The sequence below is a fragment of the Zalophus californianus genome, chromosome 17, assembly GCF_009762305.2.
Source record: "Zalophus californianus isolate mZalCal1 chromosome 17, mZalCal1.pri.v2, whole genome shotgun sequence".
NCBI classification, from domain to species: Eukaryota; Metazoa; Chordata; class Mammalia; order Carnivora; family Otariidae; genus Zalophus; species Zalophus californianus.
In genome coordinates this window covers 33673618-33688758 of record NC_045611.1, presented here as the reverse complement: position 1 = coordinate 33688758, position 15141 = coordinate 33673618, and the positions used below count along the sequence as shown (strand labels likewise).

The following is a 15141-nucleotide window of genomic DNA, read 5'->3' as shown; positions in this document are numbered from 1 at the left end:
GAAAGCTCAGTGGAATTGTGTCCCACAATTATGTGGAAAGCAAAACTTGTAATGGATAAAAATGGATATTTAGCTGAGGAGATTTCCAAGCAAAATGTCGAAGGCATGGCCTGGTTTCGTCTCGAGAAGAAAGAGCTAGATCAACAGAGCTGTCAAACGAAAAGGAAGCCAGGAATTGATCATTTTTGGAAATCCTCAGCCTACCCAGATAGCAAAAGACATTATAATTAAGAGATTCTCCAACAGAAAAGCACACACTGGAGAGAAGGCTGAGGGTATGACTCTATATCGTGCTAACATCTCAGAAAAATCAAAAGCTCAGAGTATGCAGTCCCACGAAAGGCTCTTTGAAAAGATTAAGTGTGTGGCCTACAGATCCCCTAGATCAAACCAGAGAGCATCTAGGAAATTTGGGGAGATTTCTCTGCAACCATCTCAGTAGAAGCCAAAAGTAAAGATAGGGTTATCTAGAAAATATCTATGGAGGAACCTCTTGTCTGATAGAGTAGATCCCCATGACATACACAGGAGACCCACAAGGTTGTTGAGAACTTGGTATCACAGAAACGCAGGCAGCTTGTACCAAAAAGGACAGAGATGAAAGAAAGAAGGCTGTCAGACCCCCAAAATTCTACAGCAGGAAACAGGTTAATAAACTACTCAGCTGGGGATGCTTGGGTGGCGCAGTCGGTTAAGCATCCAAATCTTGATTTCAGCTCAGGTCATGATCTGAGGGTCATGAGATCGAGCCCCGCACCGGGCTCCACACTCACTACAGAGTCTGCTTCAGATTCTCTCTCCCTCTCCTTCTGCTCCTCTTCACCCCCCACACATGTGCTCGCACTGTCTCTCTCTAAAATAAATAAATCTATAAAATAAAACAAAATAAAACTACTCAGCTGCAAACATGTGGTACCTTTCATTAAAAGAAAAAAAAAAAGGATGACTCAGAGGGTGGAACCTCCAGCCCAAAAGGCAAAGCCACAGCCAGAGGGTAGAATTCTGAGCACAGAGGGTGGAGCTGTGAGCCCAGAGCATGCGGCCCATGGGCCATGGAGAGTGAGATCATATTGGACTGGGTTCAGATTCTGGCACTGTATAACCACAGGCAAGCACATCCCCTCTTTGTGTCTTCACTTCCCCAACTCTCCAGAGAAGGAATCAGATGAATTAGTCTCAGAGAGACTTTGCAGCTCTAAGAGTCTGTGATCCATTAGTGATGTCTGCCCTGGGTACAGGAATGAGGAACAGCAGGTAGGAGGCATCCCAGTTTGCTGCCAGTTTAGGTATTTTTTTTCACTGAGCACATATTTGTCAAGCCAGCTCCATATGCTTGGTCCTCTGAGGGGTACAGAAAGCACTCAGCATTCTTAGGTTGTTATGCTCTTCTCTGCCCAACCTGTCCATCAGTCACTGTCTAAACTTGCAACTCGAAACCAACGCTTTGGCACTCTGAAGCATTTTGAAAGAGAAAAAAAAAAAAAAACCCTTTCTTCATGGCGATGGTCAGTCCTGTCTCCAGATATTTGGTTTCCTTAAAGGGACAGATGGGGGTACGGTGTAAGGGATAGAGGCCCAACCCCTGGGAAGTCAAGAATCCACCCTGGGAAGGAAGGGGACGGGGAAGCTGGAGGGTCTTTCCTTAGAGGTAGGGCAAGGAGCCCCACGGAGGCTACCAGAAGCTGATGTGACTCTACCTGAAATCTTAAATTAGAACTATGCTATTAGCAAAGATAATAGCAGCTCATCTTCACCCTCCCCTCCTCCAGGGAGCTCAGAGTGCCTTTGTGGATAGGATCTCAGAAGCCCCAGTGAGACCACAGTGAGGGGAAGGGGGACTCCTTCTTTCAGTTTGGGGATAAAAACTAAGTGGGTTGGGGCACTGGGGGGCCGGCAGGCAGCATGGAGGTGGGGACAGGCCTGCAGAGGTCAGCGGCCCAACACTGAGAAAAGGGGGAAGGTATTCTTGCCCTTGGAGCTGCTTCTCCAGCGGGTCCTGGAGGGTGAAGAGTGGGACCCAGTTCCCTGCCCGGCCTCAAAGGGGCACTTAGCACATAGCCTCTGAGGGGCCGCAGACTGAAAGTCATGACCGGGCATGTCTTTTTCCAGCCAGCTCGGGGCTGTGCCAAAATACCGCCTCACAGTGAACAGTGGCAATCAAAGCCCTTAGTAAACCTTCCGGGAGCCCAAACCATCAGCGTAATCGTAATCGTAAAGAGACTCGGTCAATTGCAGGAAGACGTGAGCAACGGGGAGACAGCAGAGCCGCGGGGAATTGGACAGCCTTGCTTAGACGGAGCCGCCACTTGTTGGCTGTGTGACTATGGACAAGTTACTGCACCTCTCTGAGCCCCCACTTCCTCATCCATTGGATGGGAATCACAAAGTGGGTACTGTGTAGATGCTGCTAAGCATTCAATGAACGTTGGCTAAAGAAAGAAGGCGGTTGCTCTATAACTTTATCATTAATTGTAAATGCCCTCATCTGTGTGGCATTTCAAGTTTTGCCCAGCAGCTTCACATGCATGATCCCATTCGACACTGAGCAGCTCAGTGAGGTTGTAGTGGTGGTGGTTTTTCCCATATTACGAGCAGGCAGCGTGGCACACCCCCGGCATCCCACCCACTCAGCGTCCCTCTCTCGCACTCCACACTAAGCTGCGTGGTCACCGCACGGATGAGGAACCAGAACAGAGAGGTTAGGTCACATCCCGATGTCAGAAAGCAGATGGTAATTAGAAAAGCTGGGGCCGGACTCCCAGCCCAAGGGCTCTCAGCCAGCTGGACTGAGAGAAACAATGACCCGAGCAGTGGGACACAGATCACCATGGCTGTCCTCCCCCCGGACAGACTGGGGGCCACCCAGTTATCGTTTTATTTGTAAAAACGTCAACATTTAGAAATCGAGAACTCCTGAAGTTTTGGGGGGTTTTTTGTTTTGTTTTTTTTTTTAAACACCCACATTCACTTCTGGCTTTTCTTAAAGGAGAACGAGAGCCTGTGGCAGAGGCTCTGCATCTGCACATCCATGATGGAGCCCGGCTGCGGCTCCCCGTCTGGACCAGGGGCACTCACTCTCCTGTGTGCCCGTGCTCGTGGGGCCCCCTTCCCCATTGCAAAGTGTCCTTACACACTCAGCTCCACCGAGATCATCGACTTCCCTCGGTTTTACAGATGCAGAAAACTGCCTCCATTTCCCCATCTGTAAAATGGGAATAATAATGGTCCCAACTATGGGGTTGCTATGCAGACGAAGGAAGTGAATATCTGTAACGTGTAATATGTGAGAAATTCTCTGTAATGTATAAAATAAAAAAACAGTCACTGGCTACTGGCTCCCCAGCTCAATATAAGGTCACAGGACAGAGAGAGGGAGAGGGAGGCAACAGCCCTGTTGTTCTGAATGGACACAAGACACGGAGTGGTCCCATCTTCCTGGGTCCTGATTAACTACCAGGGGCGTCTAAGTTAAGGGCCAGCAATTAACCCTATAGAAGACGGTTTTCAAAGCAAAGGACACTCGACCTGCATAAAAGGCCCTACAATTGACAATCCCAAGACATCGGAGAGAAAGGAGCTTTCCAGAGCAGCCGGCCCAGCCCCCTCATACAGATGGAGAGACTGAGGCACCGGGAGCCTTGCTAGGGCGTGGACCTGGCCTCCAGGCTCAGAGTGCAGGGGCTGGGGGATGCGGTCTGACTGCCCTGCACCCACGGCTGCTGCCACCCCAAAGGACCACTGGACATACAGGACAGTAAGGAGGCCTCCACCTTGCCCCTTGGAGCCTCGGACTTCACGGAACGCACAGCCCGCCCGGCTGCTCCATCCCTTAGACAAATGTACTCAGCACCGATAATGAAAATGCAACTGAGTTTGAGTTTTATTGCAGAAATTAAACAGACCAGAAAAAAAAAGGCAAGGAAAAAGCCAGCCCTCGTCAACTCGCCCGAGAGTTAACTGTGATCAAACTAACTAGTGTGGAATGACACGATCAGGTCCTGCCAGGGCCCCCCGGTCTGCCCCAACGAGACACTCCCCGAAGACGGGCACTTGAAACCAGCAGAGGCGCCCGGAAGGCCTTTGCCACCAGCACACCCCGACTTCGCCCTGCCCTCCTCCCACCGCCCCAGGGTGGGGAGAAAGCATCACGCGAAGTCACCTCCGAGAGCTTCCACGAAACAGCACCGCCAAGGGCCAGCGCAAGGGCTCACTGCTCGACTCGAGAGAAAGCAAAATGCTTTCGGGGTTGAATCACTGTTTTTCTTTACTCCCTTTGGAGACCGGCAGAGCCCACATTCGGCCGTGTTCGTGGACCTGGGACTGAAAACAGCTGTGCTCTAATTACATGTAAAGTGTACCAAAACATCCCTTTTATCACAGACTGGAAATCTGTTAGCATCTGTCTCTCCTTTGTTTCTTCCACAAGATACAAGCTTGTTTCTACATTTTTCTCACCTGTAGCGGTGATTAAAATTCATTATAAATGAAAGGAGTGAACAGAGAAACAAGTTCCTCTGTGTACCGTTCTAAACTCAAATTAGAAACAGCTGCTTGCTAATTCATGCAGCGATGTTTTGTCGTGCTCTGTGAATCAATAATAACTCACCCTATTGCTGCAGAAATTTGGGGATAATCCATATATTTAACTCGGCGTTGGATTCTCCAGGCAGGACTGCCGCAGCAGAGCCCTGACCTGCCTTCAGGCTGGCAGGAGGGGACTTTGGTTCGGCACTCTGGAGACATCCACGGCTGCCCCAACACAGACCCCCCAACTCGGGAGGCGCGCGAGACACGGGCCCTGGCAGGACCAGGAGGAAACCCCGAAACACTATCCTCGTCTCCTCCCCTCCCTCAGAACCACCACTTTAAAAAAAAAAAAAAAATCAGCTCTGATTAAACGCAAACCACACACATCCTCCAGCTGCCGGAGGGAACAGCAAAATTAAAAGTCTAATTGGTACCCGGAACAATTTTAAAACTATTAAGTATAGGTGAAGCTTTTCTGTAAGAAAATAATCCTTTGATTGGGATTAAGCTTGTTTGGATAGCATTCTTCCCTTCCCTACATCTGAGCTGCAGAAGTCAGAGCTACGGTCTGGAAGTCCCCGATGCTTCTGAGAAGGGTTCAGCCAACTCCTCTGCCAACTTCAGGGAAAAGGGCACGTGGCATCCAGAGCTGGATCTCCATCTGGGCCTTTGAAAGGGAATGGCCATTCTTTCTCTTTTGTGGGGAGGGAGGTGAGTGACACATACTGTTTCGCCAAACCTGCTCTGTCCTGGCTAACAGGCACTGGTCCTTCACGACACTGCCTCCAGGGAGCCCTCCCTGATTCCCTCTGTCACCATCAGTACCTCTCCCTGACCTCAGGCCACTGCCTTTGGGCCATTTCTCACCCTGAATTGTGGCTCTTGGTATCACTGCCTAATTTTGAGTCCTTGGGACATCCCCAGGTCCTTGGGCTCCTCTCTAGCCTGAGATACGGTCTCGGAGCCACTTTTTGAACTGCAGACTGGTATTACCTCCCACTGCCCATGTCCCAGCCCCACCTTTCAGCCAGCAACTGCAGAGCCCTCCGTGCGTGCCTGGCATGGTGCCAAGCTCTTTGTAAGCTTTACCTCATTAAATCCTCACCTCCATCCTATATGGTGAACACCATGATTTTTCCCATGTCACAGATCAGATACTTGAGACAAAGAGCACAAGTACCCTGAGTTTCACAGCAGTTAATGGAAGGAGTCTGGAATTAGCCCTACATTTAGTCAGAAAACCATCAAAGCCACCCACTGTGCCTCGCCCGGCCTCTGAGACTTCGGGCCGTCGTGCTCATCGAGGCTGCCCTCCCCTGGTCACAGCTCACCCAAACCCCACCTGTTACCCAGAGCCCACCTCCGCCCACCTCCCAGGCATCCCAGAGGGAGTCTCCTGCGTGGCTAACAGGCCCTCATTTTCTGATGTTCCTTGGGGCCTAAGAAAAAGGCAGGCCAGTACATGCTGGGGTCTATGGGGTGTAGGCAAGAACGCACAGCCCATGCTCATCTGCATGGCGATAGAGAGCTTTCCCTCAGGGAAGGCCAGTGGGTGCCAGACAGTTCAGTCCTGGGCAGGATCAGGAAAGAGTGAGCACAGAGGAGGTGTCAGGTTGGAAGGCAGGGGACACTCAAATTGGGCTTTGTGGAAGGAGTAGGCTCTCCCCTGACCCATGTTCCCCAAAACATGGGAAATGCCCCATTGCTGGGACCCATGATGATTTTAGGGGGCAGCCACATTGGCTGTCTTTCACTTCTAACGTTCCAGCAAGGAGAGAGCACAGACCCCAGGCTCAGCGTTCGCAAGACCTCACAGCTCCTGGCTGGAACCGCATGAGCGTGGGCCTTTTTCCTTAGGTTTGTTTTTAATTGACTTTTAAGGTTACTGTCTACCTAGAGCAAAGGATACTGATTTTCCATTTGCAGAATTAAATAAATGAATTAATTTAAGTATGGAAACAGAACTGACTCAACAGAAAATACTGGGTAAATCACAGCACCGGGAATATTCAAATCTCACAGGACTCACGGCAGGGGCTGATGAAGCACGAAAGGCTGGCACTACCAGTGTCAAAGTGACAAAGTGACGTTCATCACATGGTCACCGCAAGGCTTCCCTCTCAGAGCACGTGCAGCTGAACTCCTGAGAGCCAAGTGGGTGAACGAGGTAGCCCCAGGGGGGTTCTGTTCATCTGACCCAGGGCAAGTCTCCACTCCCTCCAACCACCACCCCGTTACCTAGGGGCCCTAAACAAAAGTCTTTCAACTTAGAACCCACATGCCATGTCCACAGCCAACCCTTCAGATAGCAGACCAAGCAGAATCTGATCCGGTGGAGTGGGGGTAAGCAAACTTCCACCCCCTTCTCTCCTCCCCGTAATGCCCACATCTGGGACTTTTCTGAGGCTCTACATCACGGGCACAAACAGCCCAGGCTGGGGCCCTGGTCCTGGCAGAGTCTGCACCAGGCCAGGTGTGCCATGCCCTCCAACCCCCATGACAACCCAGGTCCTCACCTAGGGAGCTGGGTCCCCAGGGCCCTGGGGGATGTCATAGCGAACCCAGCCTCAGCTCCTCAGGGAGCAGGTGTGAGAGAAAGTACCTGGCAGTGGCGGCTGGGAAAACACCTGTTCTAGGAGCCTACTGCTATAGAAGGCCCCACCTCGGCAGCCCTCCACCCCTCAGGCCTTGCCCCCCGGTCCCCAGAGACCACCACTCAGCTCCCCAAGCTCACAGCAACCAGGGCAGGTGCCAGGCGGAGGTCACGGTCGGGGCATATGGGCGGGGCCTGAGCCAGGTTCAGCAGGCCTCTGCAATTCAGTGCTCCCTGAGGAGGGCCCCTGAGAGAATCAGAACTCATAACACAGGGGCTGCCACCGTCCCCTCCAGGTCTGGCTGGCCACAGGCAGCAGAGCCCAGGAGACTGGCCCAGGGCTCCTCACAGTGGGCTGGACCAGCACTGGACCAGCACCCTAGTTCTGGGGCTGCTTCCAGCCCCCTGCCGCTGTGTGACCTTGGGAAAATCCTGGGCACTGTAGAGTTGGGTTCCCCTTGTCTCCTCTACAGAATGCAGCTGGTATAGGTGACTTTCTCCCCGGAGGTGTGGACACAAGGAAGGGCTCAGTGAAGGTAAAGAATGAGCAAGCAAATGAACAGATGACCAAATTCCAATTATAATTTTCACAAAACCCAGCATCAGAGAAAACCACATGGTGCCTCTAACTGAGAACTCGGAGCTTAGAGAAGACATTAAAAGATAATTAATAGGTTATGTTGCATCTTATGTATATACATATATGCTACATGCGCATATAAAATTGGATAATAAATGACATATGTTATGTGCTAAATATTTCTTGAGTATTTGCTCCATGCCTCATGTTGTCTCATTTAATATTCACAAAGTCTGACAAGTCATTACTGTCAAACCCATTTTGCAGATGGGAAAACCGAGGCTTCCAAAGACTGACATGTCCAGGGTCTTACAGGTCAGATATGGCCGAGCTGGGCTTTGAATATGGCTCACCTGATCTCAGCGTCTGTGCTCTTAGCACGGTGGGATGCATGTACGTGAGTCATCCTACCTGTGGGTGGGTGGGTGGGTGGGTGACCCTGGCTCAGGAGCATGAACATTGCCCCCATGGAGACGGCTTCACACAGAGCCCAGGCTGGATGCCCAGCCAAGAATCCCCAGAGGATGTCTGGGCCGTGTCTGCATTCTCAGCCCAGACACCACCACGGACAAGGTGCGCACGCAGTCCAACCTGGAGGCACAGACCTGCTGCCGAAGCTCCATCAGATCCATCGAGGCCCAGCCCGAGGAGCCAGTCCCCAGCATGGGAGAAGTGAGGGGCCCCCCGGCATCTGGGAGGACAGAGGCCCCCCCCAAAGTACTCCCTGTCTTTGTACCGACAGGTGCCAGCTACCCTCTCGGCAAGTCCGTGAGACAGTTAGGAGCTTGGCTTCATTTTATAGAGGAGGACACAGAGGGCTGGGGGGACGACGGGGCCGCTGGTACCCTGGTCGCCTCCGCAGCCTCAGTGGCTGATTGGAGCCCCAGATCTCAAGCTGCTCACTCCCGCTCAGCCCAGGGGCAGGGAGCTAATGCCCCCCCACCCGGTGTGGCCCTCAGCCGAAGGGGGACCGAGCCAGGGGCATCTGGCACATGCATGGAGATCCTGGCGGACACGAGCCTGGGGTCCGAGCAGTGACCCGGACCGCTCCCCAGTGCGGACCTCTCCCCCTTCCCCACCTCCCTCTCTCCACCCCTCCCGACCGCCTCCTGGGAGCACCTCCCCATCACAGAATCTGCACCCAAGTCCTGGCCTCAGGCTCTGCATTCTGTGACGCTTGCCCGAGGGGGTGGCACCACCCCCCGGAAGCTGAGTCGGTCCAGCCCCTCGCCAGGGTGAGCTTGCCAGGATCAGGTCACCGAGAGGCCCCCTTCAAGACCCGTGCCTGGCACTATTGCTCAGCTTTGCCTTTCACTTGCCTTGGACCTGAGCATACTACCTTCCCGTGTATAATCCTGAATAACTCTTGTTGAAATCATGGGTATGATGTTTTGGTAACTAAACACAATTACTAAAAAAAAAAAAAAAAAAAAAAAACCAAGTTGCTTGAACCACCTGACATCTGGCTTATGTATCCCCGAGAGGGGCCCGGGTCCTCACTGTGGTGCCCCTGCCGAAGCCCACGCTTCCCACGGGACTGCAGCACTGTGTGTTCATCCCTCCCCTGCAGGCTGTGAGCCTCCTGACGGCTTCCAGGCCATGTGTGCCCAGCACAGCACCTGGCCAGAGACGCAGGCCGGGGGAGGAAGTGGCCTGAGCCCCGCGGGGAGGAGAGGGCCCTAGGATTCTCGCTGATGTGCCTCTGCCGGCAACACAGCCACCCTGCGGGTCCCACTCACCCTTTATACTCATCCACATCTACGACTCAGCAGAGAGAATTTCAATTTTCCCTGGATTTTCATGTTTCAGCCTCCAGAAAAATTGCCATCCTGGGCTTTGTTACCGAGCTATCAAGCCTCAATGACTGAAGGCTGCCCCAGCCCTGCCTGTGGTGGGAGGGAGATTAAAGCAACCTGTCAGGCCCGGGGAAGGCTCCAGAAGGGCAGCCGAGGGGAGGTGGCCACCTGGCCCAGGACCACAGTGAGAAGGAGGAGCCCCCCGTCGCAGGGCTGGCATCCCCCAGAGGTGGCTGTGGCCTAGGGGAGTTCCCCCCACTGGATTTCCAAGGGTGGACAGAGCCACTGACGTCCTAGACATCACGACTGGGGTGGGTAGTCCCCTGGTCCTTTCTCAGCCTCACTGACCCTTCTCTAGGTGCCCCTGCACAGTCCCCTGCCCCCTACCTCTGCTTTCTCAGACCGAATGGGCCACCGCCTCCTCATGCGGGAACCAGGCCTTCCTCGGGCCCCACGCTGTGCCTACTCTCATCCACAGACTTGAACATCATCATAAACCACATTTACTGAGCACCTACTATATGCCGTGCTAATTTTTATGTCAATTATTGAGTTCATTAAATTGTTGGTCATAAATGTTTTGCTTGTGTTAATGCATTTAAACCACATATAATCCTTTCACTAGATGCATTTTAGGGATGAGAGAGCTGAGGCTCAGACTGCTAAAAACAGACCCCAGACCTGCCCAGTGAACCATTCACTGTGCATGTGGGGACACTGAGGGCCTTGACATCTGAGGAGGGGACTTGCCCCAAGGCAGAATCTTACAGAGCCAGCAGGATCTAGCTGCCTGATTCATCAATCTCATCGTTGGATTTACGGGAATTCCACCACCACCACCACCACCACCACCACCACCACCACCACCACCACCACCACCACCACCACCACACACACACACACACACACACACACACACACACACACACACACACACACACGGAGTCTGAGAAGATTGACATAATACAGAAGTATAAACCGAGAGAGACTACCCTGATGGAAAGTGATCAGTCACCCAGGATCCTGCACACAATGCATCACTATGCAGGCAATGACATCCTCCTCCCAAGGGCATCTGGAAAGGGGGGACACTGCCCGCAGCCCAGCTCAGGTGAAGGGCATCCCTGAGAGTAATGCTAGGTCCGCTGCCCACCAGGAGCCACTGTCCCCAGCAGGGCTGGGTACAAGCTCATCTCAGTGCCAGGCACAGAGTAGGTCCCATGAGGGAATGAACCAAAAACAAGAGTTTCAGCCAGGTCACCCTGCTGGATGCAGGCTATGAATGGGCTGATCTCCTTACTCCACCACCCAACACTATGCCTGAACAGCACTTCTCACACCATTGTTCATCTTCCAAGGATGTTATTAGGGCTTCCCCACAGGTGCTCTTGGCTTAGAACTGCCTGGAGACAAAAAGCTCACATTCATGGATCCCTGGGAGCCCCCACAAGGTGCCTGGTGACAACTATCTGCTGGATGACTGAAGAATGAATGAATGGATGAAAGAGTGCATTCCAGGTCTTGGCCTAGAAGAAGCACTTGGTAACCATGGCATGAATAAATGAATGATGGACAGACGGACGGATGGATGGATGAATAACAAAACTAATCACAAAGAAGGTGCAAGGAGGGGCGCCTGGGTGGCTCAGTCAGTTAAGCGTCCGACTCTTGATTTGGCTCAGGTCACCATCTAAGGGTCGTGAGATTGAGCCCCACGTTGGGCTCCACACTCAGCATGGAGTCTGCTTGGGATTCTCTCTCCTCCCTCTCCCTCTGCCCTTCCCCACCCCACTTTCTAAATAAATACATACATACATACATACATACATACATACATACACACAATCTTAAAAAAGCAGAATTAGAAGGTACCAAGAATCACACCAGGAGGCTCCTGTCAGGTTGAAGCCAGGGGTTGGTGGGGTAAAGGTTCCAGCTGGAAGCCAAGGAGTTAATGAGCTTGACCATTAGCCTGACCACCTGGCCCGGAGGGGCTGCCCCTGCAGAGCCTGTCCAGTGTTACCGAGGTCCCTAGGGTTCTGCACATGGTGGCAGAATGCAATTAGTCCAGTCTTCAGTGCAGCACGCATCAGTCATTCTTTAATTTGAAAGAACCTCTTGGAACTGAGGAGAAAGCAAGGTATGGGGAGGGGTGGGGGTGTGCAGGGATGGAGGCAGAGCTCAGCTACCCTGCCTCAGCCTGAATCTCTGGAGAAAGAGCATTAAAACAAAGGAGACCCCAAGAGTAGAGGGAAGGGAAGAATTGGGGTGGGGGGCCTTCTTAAATAGACCAGACCAGAGCAGAACAAATGGCTAGATTTAATAAGGCTGAGATTCCATGTTCTTGAAGGTACAGACTCAGCAATGTGATTGGGAAGGGGTGACTTTTTGTCCGGTAAAACCCCTCCAATGGTTGCCTCTTTCCACACAACACATTGGAGGCTGAGGCTGGGTGTGAGGGGGTATGTGTGCACGCAGGCATCCACACACATACCCACAAGTGCATGAATGTGCATGCATGTCTTCCCTACCAGGGACCTCCAAGACCTTCCCACTAACCACCCAGCACCCACAAACAAATGTGCCCTCCCACTAGGAACTCACAGCCAAGCAGGTGCCCTTGTAAATTCCTCTGGGAGGAAGTTAGACCAGCCAAGCCCATGTGGGTGTCACCCCTTCCCGGCCACCATTGCCCTGGATTTCTCCTTTGCTGCTGCCCAAAGGGGCCAACAGTTGTAAGTGATCACACCCCATTCATCTTAGGAAACTCCTTGTATTCATTCATTCATTCATTCATTCAATCCAAATATTTCCTGAGCACCTACATCTGTGCTGGGCTCTCTCCACAAGCTGGGACAGCAAACACACCCAGCAAAGCCCCACTCCACGGATCTTACATTCTAGGAGCCATCAGGACCATGTCCAGGAATGTTCTAGAACCAAGAGAGCCTGGGTTCACATCTCAGCTCCACCACTAACCCGCTGTGTGACCTCAGACACGGTCCTGTACTTCTCTCAGCCTCCTCTGGTTGTGGTGAAGATTAGGCTGGATACTCCAGGTTAAGCACGTTGGCCCAGCACCAGGTACACGGGAAATACTCAATGAACATATCACTGAGTGTCACTTCCAGACCTGGGGCTTCAAGACCAAAGGTCACTAGGAAGACCTCTGGTTCAATGCAGGGCTCGCTCACCATTCCCACTCCCAGTCTGCCCTTCCCATGAGTATCCTTAATTTCCCCCATCCTCACACCACCATTCCCCCAGGTCTGGAACAAAAGCTACTGATGTCATGTGATACAGCCATACCCCCCACCCCATCTTACCACTGAGCCCATCACAAAGCCCATAAATAGAAAAGCCTTCAAGGGGACATGATCCACCTCTGCACCCAGGACCAAAATCCCCTCTGCAAGAAAGGTAGGGTCCCTTCTGGTAGTGGGGAACTCATTCCCTCCTACGCTTCCTTAGCAAGAAAAAATTGTCAACATGAATCCTAAGGGAGGAGCTGCTGACCACCTCTGGGGGACAGGAATAACAGGATCCCCCAACACCCACTGTCCTCTGAGAAGAGAAAGAGATAGTCATCTGTTACATGGCAGCCATTGTTTTAAATGACACTGCAATTTACACTGGCTTATTCCTGCAACAAGTATCACCAAGTGCCCATTCTACCAGCCCGGTTCCAGGCTCTGGGGACAGGGTCGTAAGCATAACAAAGTCCTTGCCCTCAGAGAGCCTACAGGGTAATGAGAGGAGCTAGGACTGAAGCCATAAATCATCTATAAGAAGTCAGGCAGCACTATGAAGAATCGTGGAACGGGATGGCTGAGGTGCCGCTCTGGACAGGTGACAAGGTGATACCTGAGCAGAGAGCTGAAGCAAGCAAGGAAGCAAGCCAAGGGGGAATCTGGAGGAAGAGCATTCCAGGCAGGGGGATGAGCAGGAGTAAAACGCCCTGAAGCTCGAGCAGGCTAACTTGGGTACGTTCCAAATCTCCATTTTCCGAGATGCCAACATGATGCTCGGAGTGAGGGCACCTGTCCTGCCCTCAGAGATCACTGGCCAAGCTATTCATTCCCACGGGGACCTCACGTCCAACCCCACATCGACTCACTGTGCGACCTGATGCGGGTCTCTCAACCTCTCTGATCCTGGTTTCGGCAACAGATAATCGGGGCTGAGCATCCTCCAAGAAGGCACTGCCCCCGCGGTCCTCCCCAGTCTGCCGCCCAGTGCAAAACGCACCCACCATTCCCCTCTAGCCCATGGCGCCATTCTCACCCCCATGCCAGCAACACCACGCAGGATTGGCACTCCTGCCAAAATAGCTATTAACCCAGTAGCCAATAATAACACGTTATCCTATCAATTTGCTTCTGAAACGCTGTGTAACTGCAGAACCCGTTTGCCACCTCGGTAGCCTGGTTACGACATAAACAGAAAGAAACTCACCAGTTCCTTCCCGAGGAGAACAAGCGGCTGGCCTCGACACACACCCGCTTACCGCCGAGTCCCCCCCACCCCACGGAGTCCCCCGAATCCATCAGGAGTCATGGTCTGGTGATCCATAGTCCAGAGACCTGTCTCCCTGCGCTCTTGGCACGTCATCCCTGTGTTGGAGAGGAGACCCGAGCCTGGGAGGTGATGGCTCGGGGCCATGCTGGCTTTGTGGGTGGCAAGGTTGGGCCCAGAAGCCAGCACTCCTGCAGCCTCCCCACTCCCGGCCAGAAACTACGGTGCAAGAGAAGGGGGGGGAGACGTGAGGGTCGGAGGGGGTAGCCAAGGAGCCTAGGGGCCAGCAGACACTCAGGGTCACCACACCAGCCCAAGGGGCACACAGACCATCATGAGAGATATAAGCCAGGCCTCTTCACAGGAGACAGGCCACGAGGCCCCCGATCTGGGGGGAGGGGGCACTGAGAGAAGAGCAGCGCCAGACCCAGAAGTCAGGGTGCTCCCCAAGGAGCCCCCCTCCCCCACATGGATCTGACCCCCCCCCGCCCCCACCCCACACCACCACCACCAAATGCCTCCTAGGCCCTCACTTCTCCTCTCCCAACTCCAGAAAAACAGTTTCCTTCCTTCTGGGTTAGATTCCACTCTGAGCAAACATTCCGCTTCCCAACGAGCTGGAGCCTCTAATGGGACTCTTGGCGGTCAGCGCAGACACCAACTGGCCTGTTTTATTCGTTCTTCCCCGCCGACCCCGCCCCTCCGCTTACCTCTCCCCCTGCTCACCAGGGCGCCCCGGGACAAGTCAGTCGATGCCCTTGTTCCCGGCACCCAGCGGCGGGGCGGTCGAGGCTGGAGCGGCACTTCCCACTGCCCCACCGGTGACCTCAGCCCCAGGACGCATCCCCACCCTCAGCCGCAGCCGGGAGAGGATGGGTCGAGAGTGTGCTGCTCCCGCCGCGGCGCTTGGCGGAGCATCCAGCAAGTGGGGAAAGGAAGGGCCTCGGGGAGGGTGGGGAGGAGGAGGCAGAGGAGGCCAAAGGCTCGGCCACTCAGCCAGATGTTGACCCAGTTGAGGGCCCCAGGCCCCGGGGGCGCCCAGGAAGGTCTGACTCCCTCCACCCCCCAGCTCTGGGATTCTTGCGGAGAGGGGGGGCCTGGGACGGCACTGCTCCCTGCCTGTCCCCGAG

At 53.5% G+C, this 15141-nt stretch overlaps 1 protein-coding gene across 5 annotated transcripts in view; it reads right to left on the bottom strand.

Moving 5' to 3' along the window:
* The window catches only part of ZNF423 (zinc finger protein 423), a 326576-nt gene that overhangs the window by 145943 nt on the left and 165492 nt on the right, over nt 1-15141 (bottom strand). The window contains exon 1 of one of the 5 annotated variants that reach the window (XM_027620151.2): nt 14722-14789. The exons of 2 other annotated variants lie outside the window; for them this stretch is intronic. The gene's annotated coding sequence lies outside the window, so the exon portion shown is untranslated. Of the gene's footprint in view, nt 1-13613; nt 13759-13780; nt 13807-14721; nt 14790-15141 lie in introns of those variants that run through there. 2 more of the 5 variants (XM_035725338.1, XM_027620150.2) reach the window with 2 other exon arrangements.